Source organism: Pinus tabuliformis, chromosome 7 (genome assembly GCF_031772625.1).
Source record: "Pinus tabuliformis cultivar Carrire ecotype Pingquan chromosome 7, CPIR1, whole genome shotgun sequence".
Lineage (NCBI taxonomy): Eukaryota > Viridiplantae > Streptophyta > Pinopsida > Pinales > Pinaceae > Pinus > Pinus tabuliformis.
The window spans coordinates 1,245,657,760-1,245,676,045 of record NC_142293.1 but is presented as its reverse complement, the minus strand read 5'-3'; the positions used below and the strand labels follow the sequence as shown (position 1 = coordinate 1,245,676,045).

Below are 18,286 nucleotides of genomic sequence, written 5' to 3'. Positions count from 1 at the left end.
TCCAAAATCAATTCTACAATAAAGACTCCACTGGAGAAATGAACCTAAAAGAATTGTTTGAAAAGATCAAGATTTTAGCTTGGATTGTTATCCAAGACATTATGTTCTTTCTCATTGATAAAATTTTTCAATATATATTGTATTTTAGAGATGATTTTAGATTAATTTTTTTTTTATTTTCCTTTGAAAAATGTAGATATAAAGTCTCCTTACACATTTGAACAATAGTCTTCTAATTCTTATGAAGATCATTTTCCAATTAAGGAGAATAAAAAAATTAAGACTAATCATACAATCCCTATACATATTCCAGTACCTCAAAAAGTTCCTGATAGATATAAACCGCTCATTTTACCTCCTACACTCCATGCTTTCCCTAACGATTATCCAAAGTATCTCCCTAGGTTTGATGGGGAGAACGTTATCACTGCCCAAAAACATAGTCAAGCTTTTGAAGATTATCTTAACTTATTTGAAGTAAATGAAGAGGATGTTAGTATTAGGCTTTTTGCTCTTTCTTTGCAAGACAAAGTCAAGAGTTGGTTCAAAACCCTGCCTGAGGCAAGCATCTCAAATCTCGAGCAATTTCTCAAAATCTTCCTTGATAGATGGATAATTAAAGTCAATTTTCTCATAGTCATAGAAGAATATAATCAGTTAAAAAGACATCTAGATGAAACAATACAACAATTTTTAGACAGATTTAATCAAGCCTATTATTCAATACCATTAAATATAAGACCTCCCCCTGGTTCAACTCTTTTACATTATCCATTTGATTTAGAGATAGAATTTCATCTAAGAGAAAGAAACCCCTCAACAATGGAACAGATGCAAAACATGGCAATAGATGTAGAAGTTAATCTGAAAATTAGAAGAGAAAAGTTGAAAGAAGAGAAAGAAGAAAAACTTGGCATTTTGATAAAGAAAACAGAGGAAATGATGTAGAAGATCACAATGAAAGTTGAATGTTTTGTTCAAAATAACCATGACACATTTGTTTCACAAAAAGAAGATTTTGACTTCCATGAGAAAATCCTTGTTAATTCCAACTACCATAGATCAGAAGATATATTCATAGAGCAATATGTGGAGGAGCAATCTCCTGATCTAATGTGTATGTTTGATGACATTACTTCTTTTGATGATTTGCCCAAATACGATCAGTATGATGATAATTATGTTCTTCAAATCCAAAGTAACTTTACAGAGCAATCAGAAGCTAATTTTAGGAATAAGGAAGTTCAGGTTCAACAGCTTGAAAATAGTGATCAACTTGTTCATTTCAGCTATGAGAATGAGGAGGAAAGTGCAGAAAATTTTGAAATCAGTGAAGGAACTTTACTATTTTGTTTTTCTTCGTTCAGTTTATCAGAGATAACTATCATGCAATTAAAAATCAAATGTCAACAAGTTTTGATATTAACTATCTAGAAGGCAATAAAATCCTTGTTCAAGACTTCTCATATCTAGATTTGTAGTCCCAAAATTCCATTGAATGTCAAGTTGCAGAGGAAGACTTGGAAGCTGGAACATATGATCAAATGATCCAAGATGATTCCCTACCTCTTTATTTTGAATCATTTCAATTTTTAAAGGAAATGTGGTATAAATTTTTTAAAGAAAAGGAGGAGCATCTTGTAGAAATCTATGAAGTTCCATTTGAACCTATATGTAATAAATTGCAGTAATCCTTCCAAGTTCTTTATGATCCAATAGCTGATAGGTTGAATGATGAATGCAATCAAATTTTTTCTCCATTAACAGAGTATGAGAGCCAAAATCAAGATTATAATGGTTTCACCGAATAGACATTAACAATCAGTAGAAATATCATCACAAAGAGTAGTTGAAAACATGCATGGTGATAAATATAAAAGTGATATTTCAGTTTCATGCCATGAAGGCTATCCAGAAAAATTATATAGTTGTTTGAATCAATTCAAGAATAGTTTATATATTTTACAAGATCCTTTTGTACAGTTTCTAGATTTAACAACGAAGATCAGGAATTTCCTTATCTTCTCAAAGGTTAACATAGCTATATTTGATTGCAATATCTCAATTTTAAACACCAACAAGAACAAGCAACGAAGGTCACCAATGTATATGATGCTTGAGTGGTTGAATTGGTTGTTTCATTTTACCTAACCAAGAGTTAGAAAGCTGATTAGAGTAAGTAAGTAGGATTTCAGTTTGAATAAATTCAGTTTCCATCAGCAAGTTTATGTTAGATCAGATCTCAAGTTGTGCAGGAAAAGGTTAAGAAGATTTTGATAAAAGGAACAAGGCTAAAAATTTATACCTAAGTGACAAGGTGCTCAAGTGGGATTCAAGAATGAAGAATAAATGTTTAAGTGTTGATTGGATGGTAAAATTGTGAAGTTGAAGCCCGAAGAGAAGGCCTTAAGCTTTAGAAGTATTACTGTCATACATACAATAAAGCAACAAGCAGAAGAAGATTTCATAGTACAATCAAAATCATTTGGAGGCCATCTGACCTGCTGTTCTTGACTTTCCACTAGGAAAAGCCATCCCCAAGTGGAGCTAGTGTTATGATCCTATACTAATAGGTGTCATATGTCATGATTGACTTGATGAGCTATGCAATATGTTCATACCTTTACTTGTTGCAAAGGTTTTCCATATTTTCAAAAAAATCAAAAAATGTAAAAAATGTAAAGAGACTATACCCGAAAAGAAAAATCAAAGGGTAAAAAGAATAAAGATGGTCAAAAAAGTGAAAGAAAATGAACCCCACTAAAAGAAAGACCAAGGAAAGTGTGCAAGTCTAAATGCCACTACTTTTTAGTCTTATGCAATAAACAATTGTGTGCAGCTTGTAGTTTATGCCACAATTGATGAATACTCAAACAGCTTAAGCTTGGTTAGTTCATATTTGAATTTTATGTTTTAGAGATAGAGAATAAAATTTGACCAAACTATTTAAACTTGGCAGATAAGTAGATAAGTAGAGTGAATAAAAGGAGCTCAACAGTTTAACCTGAGCCCTTGGATGTAATTAGTGTAGACTTAGATAGATATCTACATGTAAAAGAAAATAAAGTGTGATAAGGGTTTTCCAGTTTAAGTACACCCTAATAAAGAAGTAAAAATGCTAGGATAAAGTAGGTAGGGTAAGTAGATGATTGGTTGCAGAATAATGTGTGATGAATGGTCAAGTTAAAGGCTTAAATATTTTTTCTTTCATCACTTGGACAAAGCATGGATGACAATGAAGACAACATATCATGAAATCAAAGTCGAACTAATTAATCTCCTCACTCCATTTTTCCCAAAAAATTCACTAATTTCACCTAAGTGCTAAAAGTACCTAAACAAGTTAGGGGGGCTTAGAGCATTTCTCTGACTTTTGGAGGGACCGGATCCTCGGCCCAATAATTTGAAATACCTAAAGCACTTAAATCCCCTTCATCAATATTCACCCCTTCATAAAGTCACTCATTCCCTTTATAAAGCTTTTCCTAAGTAAAATCCTATTTTTCTTAGGAAAATTAAAAACATTCTATCAACATGAAACCCTCATATATCATTAGCCTAAGGTATAAGTGTTGTATGATGAAATGCATTTTTGGAAAACATTAAACTTAGCGCTTTCACATTCATTTGGTCATCTTAACCACTAATTTTATTATTATGTAATTCCCGAATAAAACAACATTACCCACGACCGTATTATTATATTATACAAAACCCCAAATTTTTACATATCCAGCCCATTTGGTTAAAATATAACCATAATCTGTTTTAAAATAGGATTACTGAGTCAATTAGTAACACATTAGGAACCTCTACCCTCCGCTCCAATAAACAGGATTAATTAACCCTCATGGTTAAATAATACCCTCACCAGCCAATCCCACCGCCCCCGATGCAATTAATTAATCCTTAAATGTATCTATCCCGCCTCCATTATATCCCCGTCACTTCAAAGCCCCGACAGTCATCTGATCAGGCCCTCGAGATCTAACGGCTATTATGCATATCACGCGACCCTTTGTGACCGCGCGTTAGCGCGCAATCACAAAGAGGTTTTTTACACAAAGCCTCTACCATGCATTGAATGCTCTATGGAATCGTTGGCTCGAGGCTAAATACCACCCTTCCCTATAAGCGGTGCGATAGAAACTGCTTAAATCCTTCTACTAAACAACAAAATGTCTCATCATTCAGTTACCGCCAATTGTCATTTTTATTCACCCCCCAATACCAACCATTTACCCATTTAAACACAAAAACCCCAATTTTGCTCGTTTTCACCTGATTGTGCAGTAAAACCCTATGTAACCTAGTTGCGCCACCTAAAGCCTCTATTAACCGATTCGAGCATGGTTTACCTCACAAAAATAATTTTGGACTCACTCCGCAAACCTCTCAAGCCCAAATAAAACCTTTTCGACCTCCCCTACAAACCAATGCTTTCTTAACAATTTGTTTTGTTTTACAGGTGATCAGAAGACCACATCCTTGGATAAATAGTCCTAATACTAGTCATAAGACTTGTTTACTCCAAGATTGTTATCAAATCTATTCAAACAGAGATGGAAAATAAAAACATACAGTTGAAAGACAAGCAGAATAAACATGAAACTAAAGGATTTACTATTGAAACAGACAGTAAAAATCTAAACTACACATTGAAGGTAAAAGGACATAGTAAAGAACAATCAAAGTGTATCAGGATTAAAGAGTATAAGATTGAAGACCAAGACAGGTAATTCAGCTACCATGAAGATAAACATTAGGGAAGATAGTTACAAAACAGAGTATACAAATTCATGTCAAAGTGAAGACAAATGAAAAATCAGAGCGGTAAAAGTAAAAAGTAAACAGTAAACAGTAAAAGTAAACATGAAGACATTAAGGGTTAAACAAAGATGAAAACACTTTTACCAGCTACAATGAAGTTTATCCAAAGTAAAAGTGAAAAAAAGTCAAAAGAAGTTTAAGGTTAAAAGATGAAATTAGAGCAAAAATGTTATATTCTTCAGAAATTTCCTGTTTAAGTCATATTTTTGCAGAAACTATTGTGGCCAATCCGAGAAGTATTTCGATCAACTGGAGGAGGTTTTTGTTCCTAAAAGGCAAATCTACAAAAACCTCTCTAATGTTTTACACATATATTACCAAGAGGGAGATAAGTGCATGTCTTCACAACCTATTTTTCAGTTTGTGCAAAGTCCTGTTTTTGAAATCCTTTTGCAGAGAATATTCTGAACAGATGGAGACGCATTTTGGGAAAATGAGAGAGGTTTATATCCAAACAATTCCTATTTATAAAAATATATTTCACTTTTTACAAAGCTATTATGGATTGAGATATATAAGCGTATCATTGGACCCTAAGTTTGCAGAATTTCTAGGGCAAAATGCACAAAGGAAGGATGCAATTAGTGACTGGGATGCCTCATCATCAACTAAGAGTTGCTATCAAATTCGAATTTATCTTCTTTGTCACCATAAATCCATAGAAATAGTGCCAAATAGATTCATTAGTTTTGAATGTCCTTTATTTAAGTTCTATTATTGTAAAGCAGTTTGAGATATTTGTGAAACAAATCTTGATATTTTTCCAAGATATTTAAGTTTACAATTAGTATAAATACTTCTTCATTTGAAGTATTTTGGGTGGATTCTATAACATTTTTGTAACTCTATGCTATCAAGCTAAGAAAGCTTTTGTACTCAAGTTTGGATTTTTGCTGGAAAAGGAATAAAAGTTGAGGACATTTCATCAGATTCATGTGCTGTCTAATTGCAAATAAGTATTCTATCCTTGTGATTTACATGTTTTCCACATGTTTCAATGTTTCATGTATCTCAATCTAAATGGTAAAATAGTCAAAGTGTATTAGAACTAGCTTTATTGCTCTTTGTTATCAATAGTATGCCATTTACATGTTTTCTTCTAAACTATTTCGGTAAAGGAATTCTTAATTGCTCCTCTATCCCCGTAGTTTTTACTAATAAGTCCCTGGTATAGGATTCTTAATTGCCTTATGCTGGTTGACCTATCTTCCCCTCTTATTTATAATCTTGACTTGAGGATTCTTAATTTCCCTCTTGTTTTGAAAAGAAATATCATCCTTTCAAGCCCTGAATTTGTTTTTACTCTGTTATCCTGCCTGTTGGACTCATTCTCAACAATTTGACTTAATCTAGTGAATTATCCTTGATTGAATCCATAGCCCAATGCCCTGAAGCCTTGTTTACCCATTTGTTTCAGAATTCCACCACTGTCAAACAAAACAACCTTGAACATTAATAACTAGCCTAATACCACACCAAAACAAAGTTAAATTATAAAGAGAGAGCCCTCTCTGAGTACATATTGGCTAGATTCTGTACTTAAAAGATTGGTTTGTGGTGACCTTACACCCCTTTCCTTCTTCTAATAACTTCTAAGGAAAATCTGAGTGATAACATGGGTAACCATGAATGAAAAATTGTGTAATGCTGCCGAAAGTAGAGACAAGATGAGAAGAAGAGTGGGATTCATACAACCAACTATGGGAGCTAGATTTGTGTCTTTGGCAGAAGGGAACCCAAAGATGTGGGTTCAATTAAGAGAAGAATTTCGTAACACTAATGCAATGCTATTGGAAACTGTTCAACAACTATGAGCTGAGATAAAAAATCTAAGAGCTGATAATGAAAGATTGAGGCTGAAGAAGGAAATCATTTCGAAAAGCCTCTTGGATAGACAAAATCCAAGAAATCCTGATCCCAACCCTGATAATGAAAAAAGAATAAAAGCTCATTGATAGAGAGAGGATAATCCGGAGTCTGTAGGAGCTCATAATAGTAACGAAGAAGGATTTGATAACATCTTAGGAGGTAAGGGCACCAAAAGGCAGAAGGTTGAATTACACAGAATTTAAGAATATTAAATGCCCCAATTTTGATGGGGAAAAAGAAGAAAATGTAGAATCCTAACTAATTAATATGAATAAACACTTTTAGATCTACATGTATGGTGATGATTTGAAGGCGAGGGTAGAAATTTACTAATTTCAAGGTAAAGCCACCTTATGGTGGGAAGAAATTAAGACAATCTAGGGAATTGATGAGTAGGAGGTGACAAGGGAGCATTTTCAAAAACATTTTAAAGACAAATATTTGAAAGAGTGATTTTATGATGAAAAAGCCAAGGAATTTCATGATTTGAGATTAGGACAACTAACCATGGATGAACTCGTAACTAAGTTCACCTCCTTACTGCGGTATGTCCCATATATTTGGGAGGATAAAGCTAAGTTACAATGATTCATTAGTAGTTTACTGGCATTTATGAAGGAAATATTAGAATTTGATAGCCCCAAGACAATGGATGAGTCAATTCGTAAGGCTCGACTTTGCTACCAACAAATGAGGAAAAAGGGGGAAGGTAGGAAGAATTGGTCGAAAGAAAGGACAGAATAATTTCCAGAATACAAAAAATGTAAAAACTATCAGTAATAAGAATATACATAAAGGACAACAAAATAAATAGTTTTGGAAAAATCAACGAAGATTCAAATTGCAGAATGAGTCCAGTTAATTTTAAGTTTCCAATAAACCTAAACTGAGTCAAATAACAAAAGCTCCCTTGTAATGTTGGGGCTTTGGGGAACCCCACTATCAAAATAGCTTTACACATTGCACCAAGACAGAACTGACCGTCAACATTCAAGAGGCTTCTACAGTTGGAGAGGTAGCAAGAACTATGCCAAGAATCAACGTTGCCTTGGAGGATCATTATGCTGAATATCAACCTACAATTATAGAACTGGAAGATAAAATAACTAACCATAATGTTTATATTTTAGTAGATCTAGGGGAAATCTTGAGCTATTTTAGCCCCAAAATAGTTGAATCATGTCAGTTACAAGCTAGTAAATTTAAATGAGAACTAAAAGAAGGGTGACTGCTAAGGTAGATAAGAACTCTATTGAGATAGCGAGATAACATATTAGAGTGAACTTGAAAATGTTTCCTTTAGGGTCCTATGATGTATTAATTGGAATGGAATAGTTAGAAGTACATTGGTTCTTAGTGAACTATAAGGAGAAAACCATAAGATGCATTATAGAGGAAGGCAATAGGCAAGAACTCCTAGGAATCAAGAGACCTATTAAGTTATGATTCATTACAATGACCCAACTAGGTAAATGTCTTAGAAAATGTTGCCTAATCTATGTTGTGCAAGTTGGATACTCTAACGCCAAGGAAAAAATAGCCACCTTAGAAAATTTACCAGTTGTTCAGGACTTTGCTGATATATTTCCTGAGGAAATTCCAAGTCTACCCCAAAAATAGATATTGAATTTACAATAGAGTTCATTCTCAGAGCAATCCCAGTGTTAGCACTCCATACCGTATTGAGTATTCTCGACTTAACATAACTGAAGATGCAGTTGCAAGAGTTACTTGATAAAGGGTACATCCATCCATGTGTGTCACCTTAGGGAGTCCCTCTGCTATTCATGAAGAAAATAGATGACACATTGTGAATGTGCATTGATTATAGGGAACTGAACAAATTAACAGTTAAAAACAAATATCCATTGTCAAGAATCAATGATCTGTTTGATCAAGTTAAAGGTCCCACTATATTTTCCAATATTGATTTACAATCTAGTTATCATCATATTTGAATAAAGGATGAGGATATTTATAAGACAACATTTAGGACTTGATATGGGCATTGTGAATTTGTGGTGTTTCCATTTGGGCTTACCAATACCCCAACAACATTAATGAGCTTAATGAATGGTATCTTTCATCCTTGGATAAATTTGTTCTAATTTTTATTGATGATATTCTGATCTATTCAAGGAATTTAGAGGAACATAAGGAACATCTTCATATAATATTACAAACTCTGCGGTATCATCAGTTATATGCTAAGTATAGGAAATGTGACTTTTATAAGGTTCAAATACAATATTTAGGACATACAATCTAATATGAAGGAATAACTGTAGATCCTCAAAAAATCAAGACCGTCATGGAATGGCCTATTCCCAAGAAGATGGAAAATATTCGATCTTTCATGGACCTCGTGGGATATTATCATTGCTTCAGAGAAATATTCTCTAAAATTGTATATCATAAAACTTATTTACAAAAAAAAAGGAAAAACCTTTAATTGGATAGGAGACTATGATCATACATTTGATCTATTAAAGAATTTACTTGTTACAACTGATGTACTAAAAATTACTGACCCTACAAAGGAATTTGTAGTCTACATAGATGCTTGTAAAGAAGGATTGGGAAAATTTATGATGTAAGAAGGCACAGTGCTAACTTACGAATATCTTATGTGGAGGAGATAAGACATAGCGAGATCATAGTTGGAAATGGGGTTAAGGTTATAAATATGATACTGGTAACCCATAAATATTTATAAATTCATAAGTTGTGCTAAAAGCTAAATAGTAAAGCCCATTACCAATGGATAGAAAAGAAACTATGTACAATAATAGTAAATACTAGTAAGACTGAGGAGTCGGGGAAACCCGTTTAGATTTGGGGTCTAGTTGACTCAGGTTAGCAACCCAAAACCTGTTTGGAACCTCGATAGATAGGGGGCATGGTATCCATGACTAAAAGAAATGGAAATAAATTCTTTTTGTAAATTAATTCGTAAACTAAAATTTGAAAATATTATTGACCATGAAACACCACAAGAGACAATATTTCTAAACAATATTGAACACAATAAATTTGCGGTATGGAGCATAAACAAAAATATCCACCATTCCATAAACTATAATAAATTTCTCAAATGCCAAAATTTAAATGTTAAGTTGATGGAATTATGATTACAAATTACTGTTACTGAAATAACCATAAGAGTACAACCACTTTTAATGTAAATAAAGACTATACAAAGTATATAAAATCATAGCACTTGCATGAAAGGGTAAAAACCAATATCAGGCTAGGGTTTATAGAATAAAAACATTTGTCCAACAATTTATCTGGAATCTAGCCTACGACAAAAAAACCCTTAATAAGAATCTAAAAGCTCTTAACCCATAGTAATTGTATGGAAGCCTAAGAGAACCTAGGAAGAAAAATCTTGTTAGGAGTGGCCAACTCTGTAGTGATTGACCTAATAGACAAAGTATTTACAACTCCAGAAGGTGTAGTATTTACTTGCACAGAACAAGGAAGAAAAATAGAAAAAATATTTTCTTATTTAAAGGAGAAGGAGAGTACACAGTAGAATAAAAACCAAAGGAATAGTGCCCACACCTATAAGAAAATCCTCATGAAGTGGAAGACCATGAGCTAGATATTCATGGGAAAAACATCAAACGTTATCATCAAAACCCATCTCCTAAATATGCTTGGTGAAGAAATTTAGAGGTCAAAAGGAGTTATACATGCCATGCCAGAGTACTCATAACCAACTAAACAAATAAAAAACCAAAGAGTAATTACCGGAACCAAAATGGAAATCTAAAACTTATTAGTGGAGCAAAGCATACCTAGAGGAAATTCGATGAGAAAACCCTTGGTTCAAGTTGAGTCCGGTGTAGAACCCTTTGACCAGAAAAAGGAGGAAGAATGATAGACAGATCGATTAGTTACCATATTACACGAGGGCATGGTTGGGTCATGAGACCTAAAACATAGAAGATCAAGGGACGAATCAACACCACTTGTCCAATCATCATTATAGTGTAGTACGTTTGGCGGGTGGGAATCTAATGTATTATGTTGACATAGACTTATAGTTGTAGCTCTAGGAAGATAACACCGACACATATATTACATATTATGTTGCCAAAAAATATGAAGGGTATGCGTTGACTTTATAACCTTAATATCATACAGAATAAAGAGTATTAACAAGGAAGAAATCTGATGGAAATTGAACAATAGCGATTAATTACATACCATATGTATGTATCGCCATATTTAAAAAAAATGTAATATGATTTCATGAATCCTAATTACACATATTATGGTACCCATGGAATAAGTGTGAATACACATTTTTGTTTCATTTCCCTTTCTTATATGTTGGTATTGGTATATGTTACAATATATAATAATTTAATAATAACCAAACATCTCAAAACATAAAAAAAAAAAAAAAAAAAAAAAAAAAAAAAATTCATTTTTCCATGCACCTCCTATTCTCTTTCCATTTTATCTTATCACAATAATTCAAATATCATTGGATTCCAATTAAAAACACCACAACATCTAACAATTAGAGTTCATCAAAGTTATTGTTTCTAAAATCATATTCCCATGCACAATCCAATACTAACCCCCATAAATATTGAGATAAGTGATTTTCATTTTTTCTAATATCTTCCATTAGCCCACCCCATCTCACCAAATCAAATTTTTATGAAGATTCCTGATATGATTGAGTATTTTTGTTTTTTTTAAATAGTGGTTCAAACTAAAGTTTATATACATATATATATATATATATATAGAGAGAGAGAGAGAGAGAGAGAGAGAGAGAGAGAGAGAGAGATTTTCATTTTTTTAATACCTTCCATCAACCCACCCCATCTCACCAAATTAGATTTTTATGAAAATTCATGATTAATTTTTTTTTAAACATATGGTTCAAACTAACATTTTCATATATATATATATATATATATTTCTTTTTTTTTCCATCGCCTCACTCTTTCCCTTCACCTCACCCTATTCCACTAGGTTGTTTTTTTCTAAAATTAAGATTCCCTATTCCACTAGGTTGACTTTTTCTAAAATTAATATTCATAATATAATTTATAATAAAGTTGTTAAATTTTTATAATGTATTTTTAATTTTTTTTTATAATGATTTAATTTGAACTTAAAAAAAACTTTTCATATCTATATATATATATATATATATATATAATTTTTAATTTAATAAAAAATAAAAATTTCAAAACACGTTTCTATTCATACAATTTTTTTGTCTCTTTCTATTTTATCTTATCACAACAATTCAAATATCACTAAATTCTAGTTAAATAATCCAACAAATATAATAGTTAGAGTGCATCAAATAGTGATTTTAATTTTTTAATATCTTCTATCACCTCTTCCCATCTCACGAGGTTGAATTTCTATGAAAACTAAATCCATGATATGATTGACTACAATAGTTCATTTAAAAAAAATAAATCTAAATTGAACAAAATAAAGATGACTATTGCTTTTTGGAAATTGGTTATTTATTATAATTATTTGGTCCAAATTAAAGTTTTTATAGATATAAAAATAAATAAATATTTTTTTTTCAATATTTTCTATCACCTCACCCCTTCCTAGTAAATTGATTTTTTATAAAATTAAGATCTGTAATATAACTAAATTGTTATATAATTAAGTATGGTTCACACCTAGTTGATTTTTTTCTAAAATCAAGATCTGTAATAGAGTTAATTATGGTTTCCCACCAAGTTGAGTTTTTCTAAAATTAAAATCCATATAGTTCAGTAGGTTCTTAGATCTGTAATCTAACTTTTATAAAATATTAAATAAAATAATTATTTTTTAAATTTATATTAATTAATTAATATTAGAATTAATATTATAATCTAAAAATATATTATTTATATATTCAAAATTATACTTAAATTGTTGAAAATAATAATCTTATAAAAAATTAAAGCGTAAACTTCCAATTAAAAAACACATTTAAAAAAAAAACAAAACCATCTTTCCATACACAAATCAATACTAATCGTTATATAATAGATTACATCAAAGTTTTTATTACTAAAACCATCTTTCCATACACAAACCAATACTAATCGTTATATAGATTGGAGTAAGTGATTTTTTCCACCATGTAATAATAGATTACATCAAAAATTTTATTATTAAAACCATCTTTCCATACACAAACCAATACTAATCGTTATATATTAAGATAAATGATTTTTTTTAACATCTTCCATCACCTCACCCGCATCCTAATTAATAAAATAAAATAAAATAAAATATTTAATAGTAAACTCCATGAAAGTTTTATTACTAAAACAATCGTTCCATGAACAATCCAATACCAACCCTCATAGATAAATGATTCCCTTCATTTAAAACAATCGTTCCATGAACAATCCAATACCAACCCTCATAGATAAATGATTCCCTTCATTTAATATCTTCCATTAGCTCACCCATCCCATTCTACCAACGTTGTTTTTTTTTTTAATATGAAAACTAAGATCCATGGTAGGGTGGTTAACAATAATTTTCGTTTTTTCTTTTAAATTTAAATTAAACAATTAAATAAAAGTTTTTCTTTCTTTGAAATTGGTTTATTTATTATAATGATGTAGTACAAATTAAAGTTTTCACTAATATAAAAATAAATGATATATATATTTTTAATATCTTTCATCACTTTTTTCTATTTCATTGCTTGTTTTTTTTATAAAAGTAAGATCTTTAATATTGTTTAGTAAGATTACCAAAATATGACAATTTCAAGTTCTTTGAAAACCCCAAGGCACTCAAATTATGCCGATTAAACAATTTAAACTCAATTTTTTAAAAATATCTTTCAGATTTTGATTAAAATTAACGAGAAAAATTGTTATGAAAAATGCCATTTCATATATAAATTAAAGTATGCCTAATCAAATATGGTTATAATTCATATATTTTTTTCCATTTTATCTTATCACAACAATTTGATTAAACTTAACCAAAAAAATGGTCGTGAAAATGGATATTTCTATAAATTAGAGTATGCCTAAATAAATATTGTTATAATTCATATATATATTTTTTTCCATTTTATCTTATCACAACAATTTAAATAGCATTGAATTTCAATTAAATAATCTACTTTTTTTTTCCATTTTATCTTATCAAAACAATTTAAATATCATTAAATTTTAGTTAAATAATCTAAAAAATATAATAATTAGATTCCATCAAAGTTTCTATTACTAAAATCATATTCCCATATACAATCTAATATTAACCCTCATAAATATTGAGATAAGTGATTTTAATTTTTTAATATCTTCTATCACCTCACCCGTCACCCATCCCACAAGGTTGATTTTTTATGAAAACTAGATACTTGATATGATTGAGGACAACTCTTCATTTTTTTTTAAATCTAAATTTAACAAAATAAAGATACTAGTTTTTTTTTTGGAAATTGGTTATTTATTAGGCCGATAGGCCTTCCTTTGAAAGGGACTTTCGTCATCCCTTTGTTTCTCAGGCTGACACCTGGCTTCGGGCATAGAGCGAGCATAAACCCTCTAACCACCCACACCTTTGTCTGCAGAGTTCTGAAAGCGAGCAGTCATACTCGTCGTGTATTCATGGATATTCATGAAGGTGGTTCTGCGGCTAACACCTGGCGTCGGGCATAGAGCGGGCATAAACCCTCTAACCACCCACACCTTTGTCCGCAGAGTTCTGAAAGCGAGCGGTCATACTCGTCGTGTATTCATGGATATTCATGAAGGCGGTTCTGCGGCTACTTAATTTTTAGTTGGAGTTTGAGAAATTCGTGACGTTTTCTTCGGAAGCTTAAGCATTCATGAGCTCCAGTAGTAATGGCGCATTGTGTTTTCGGAGAAAGATGCATATGGTAGCATCTGTCGAGAACTTGGAGCAATGAAGCATCCATGAAGTGATTTTTTCTTGCATTTTTATGTTTTTGTTCCTGTGCTAGCTCTCTAATTGGATATAAAGTTTGAGTAGGGTGTAGTTGTTATTCAGCAACATATTCACTGCCAATTGCACAACAGTATAACCTCGCTCATTTGAGCGTGACAACCCTTAATGATTGTGTTCCAATCAGTGATCTAGAGTTGATTGCAGTGGGTTTTGATGAAGTGGTGTATTGCTGGTAATCTGCGAGTGGGATTCCTGCAGTAAGGCTCGATCTGGGCCTTCCTCTGCATCTCACTATATCTGTGCACACTAGTTTTATGCCAGAGTCTTTTACGTCGGAGTTCCAGGACAATCCGTTTCAATGCTGCGTGGATTGCTGCAATTGTAGATACTATGCATCTTCATTATCAAATACTGTTACTGAATATTTTATTGTACAGTATCTCACATCTGGTTTTGGTTTGCATTTCTGTGCAGTGCGTCCGAGAGCCATCCTAATATTCTCGGAGTAACATCTGTGCACTTAGGATTTAGAATTAGATCGCTAGGAGGAGGTCTGTAAGGCTGTCAGATTAGATTCCTTACAGAACTAACATGCACGTTCTCCGCATAAATAGCTCAGGAAATGCATGCAGAGAGGGCTTGAATACCCAGACGAGCTTTCCAGCGAAGTAGTGCTGTTTTCTTGACACCCATTTCGCAAAATGTAAGTTTGGGGTTCCTAAGGGTTTTTATCATATACCGAAGCTTACATTTCTGCAGAAAGCTTGTTCGAAGAAGAAAACAACTGCCATGGGGGAATACAGGAGATTGTTGCTGCTTGTGTTTGTTTGGGTTTTTTTCTTCAGAGAGGCCTACTGTGGAGACCCATTTGTGTTTTATGACTGTAATGTTTCTTACATTGAAGCTGCCCCTCTGGGTGTGAAGCAGCAGGTAATTGCTTCTGTTACAGATCTGTTGTATTGTATTATAGATCTGCTACATTGGGTTTTTGTTTTATCAGTAATATTTTGTTTTTGGTTTTGATTTGTTCTCTGTGGTTTGGAAGTCGTGGGTATGCTGTTATTGATTGGATTCCAATATTGGTTCATTTATAGTGACAATTGCTAACTTCTCAGAGCATTGACAGTGTTCTACTTACTTATTATCTGTTCCCTGCGTTTTGGAAGTGGTCGTTAGGGTGCCATTGAATGGAGCACAGTGTGGGTTCATTGACACTCATAGTTTCTAACTTCTTGGAGCAATACTGCTGTCATCACAGTTGGCTCTGGGCTTTTGTGCCTCTGTAATTCCAATACAAGTTGGGGCCATGGGGTAGGCCGTAGGGTGAAGTGGGGGCGTTAGATTTGAAGATCCTACCTAGCTTCTCGGAACAATGCGCTGGGTTTCTGTGGCTGAAATGCAAGCTGGGGTTGTAGTCCCCTGGGGCCTCCAGGTTTGTTGGAAATCCCCCAGTTGCCTAACTTCTCCTTGTCTTGGATACTTGATGGAGCAACGAAGCATCCATGCAGTGATTTTTTCTTGCATTTTTATGTTTTTGTTCCTGTGCTAGCTCTCTAATTGGATATAGAGTTTGAGTAGGGTGTAGTTGTTATTTAGCAACATATTGACCGCCAATTGCACAACAGTATAGCCTTGCTCATTTGAGCGTGACAACCCTTAATGATTGTGTTCCAATCAATGATCTAGAGTTGATTGCAGTGGGTTTTGATGAAGCGGTGTATTGCTGGTAATCTGCGAGTGGGCTTCCTGTAGTAAGGCTCGATCTGGGCCTTCCTCTGCATCTCACTATATGCGAATGCACTCACGAGACTAGAAACTAAGAGCAAGCCGAGGGATCCACTTAACAAGAATACCCTTAGTGTCAACTTCGCTTGTAGCAGGTTCCGAGGCCTTGATGTCCGATGCATATGCCCTAGGCCATGCTAGAATACTAAAGATTTCCTGGTTTGTTGCAGCTCCCCCAGCTGCAAAACTTCTTGTCTTGGACATTTGATGGGGCAATGGAGCAATCTGTGCAGCGAGTTTTGCCATTATTGGTATTGTTCTGCCTTTGTTATTGCGCTAGCCCTCTAATTGGATATAGATTTGGGGACTTGCTACTGGACATGGACCTGCTGATGCACCTCACTATATGCGGGTGCACTCATGGGACTAGAAAGTAAGAGCAAGCCTAGGGATCCCATTAACAAGAATGTGCTTAGTGTCAACTCCGCCAGCAGCGGGTTCCTAGGCCTTGATGCCCATTGCATGTGCCCCAAGCCACTAGAATGATGGAGTTCTCCTGGTTTACTCGAGCTCTCCCAGCTGCCAAACTTTTTCTGTCTTGGATGTTTTGTTTGACAATGAATCTGTGCAACAAGTTTTGTCATTATTGATATTTTTGTCTTTGTTATTATGCTAGCTCTGTGATTGGCTATAGAGTTGAGTAGGGTAGCTTTGATGAAGCAACACGTTTACTCCAATGCACATCGGTATAGACTTCTGTCTTGTTTGCAGCAGCATCCAGAACATAGTACTAATGTGGAATGGAAAGCACAGTGTGACCCAATGGTAAACAATAACTAACTTCTTTGATTTTCTTTTCTTTTAGTGGAAACTGATAAAAAAATATTCAATCAATTAATCGGTTGAGTTGAATTTTGTGGGGCATTGAATGGCATTCTTCTATCGAGCCGAGCGCTTCTTCTGGAATGGGCGTTGCAGATGACTGCAAGCACGCTTTCCTGGAGCTGAAGAGGAAGAAGATCCATCGCTACCTGGTGTTCAAAATCGACGAGAAAACTAAACAAGTGGTCGTTGAAAAGACCGGAGGACCTGCCGAGAGTTACGATGATTTCACTGCTGCCCTCCCAACGATTGCCGGTACGCTGTCTATGACTTCGATTTTGTCACCTACGAGAACTGTCAGAAAAGCAAGATCTTCTTCATTGCATGGTAATGAATTTCATCCACCTTCCCATTTCAATTCTCCCACAATTCATCAAGCCCACACCCAGTTTAGGCCGGTTCCTATTTAAGTTCCATTTTTAAGAATTTTACACACTAACGAACTCTGATCAAGCTGAAAAATTAAGCTAATGTATTTGAATCGTTGGTGTGTTCACGTCCCAGTCATCCCGGGGGCTCTTGTTATTATGGGTTTCCAGTTTTCTTCTTTTTTATGAAGTTTTTGTGTCGTGAGATATCAGCTTAGTCTTCTTTATATATTTGTTTCCAAGGATTGTCTGGTCTGGTGCAGTACAAATTTCATTGGATAGGTTAGACAATGCAACCAGTTCCATTATCACAGAGAGATATAAACAAAACCCTCAGCCAACAGGTTAATGTTCCGATCCCTTTAGCCTATTTCATGCTTTATGAATCTGAAAGCTGGTTTTGGGATGCAAGACACTGGGTTGATTTGATAGCATCCTCCCCTCACTCTAGTAGTAATAGTATACTAACATTATTGGCTGTATAGTTGTCATGCCTTGTGCCCCTTCTCTAGCTTGTGATTGTTATCTATGCAAGGTTTTACAAACTGATCAGGTTTCTTTTTACATTAATAATCACTCTATCTATGTTGGGTGTGTGTTGTGAATAAACCCATATGCATAACAATTGCTAGACAAAGGTGGTTTATTAGGCATTACCAGTATTGTCTGTATGGGATTTTTTATACAAT

At 33.5% G+C, this 18,286-nt stretch overlaps 1 pseudogene; it reads left to right on the top strand.

Annotated features, from left to right (window-relative positions):
* The first annotated feature begins 15,994 nt into the window (after positions 1 to 15,994).
* LOC149251883 (actin-depolymerizing factor pseudogene) lies at positions 15,995 to 17,768 on the top strand (annotated as a pseudogene).
* Positions 17,769 to 18,286: the final 518 nt, after the last annotated feature.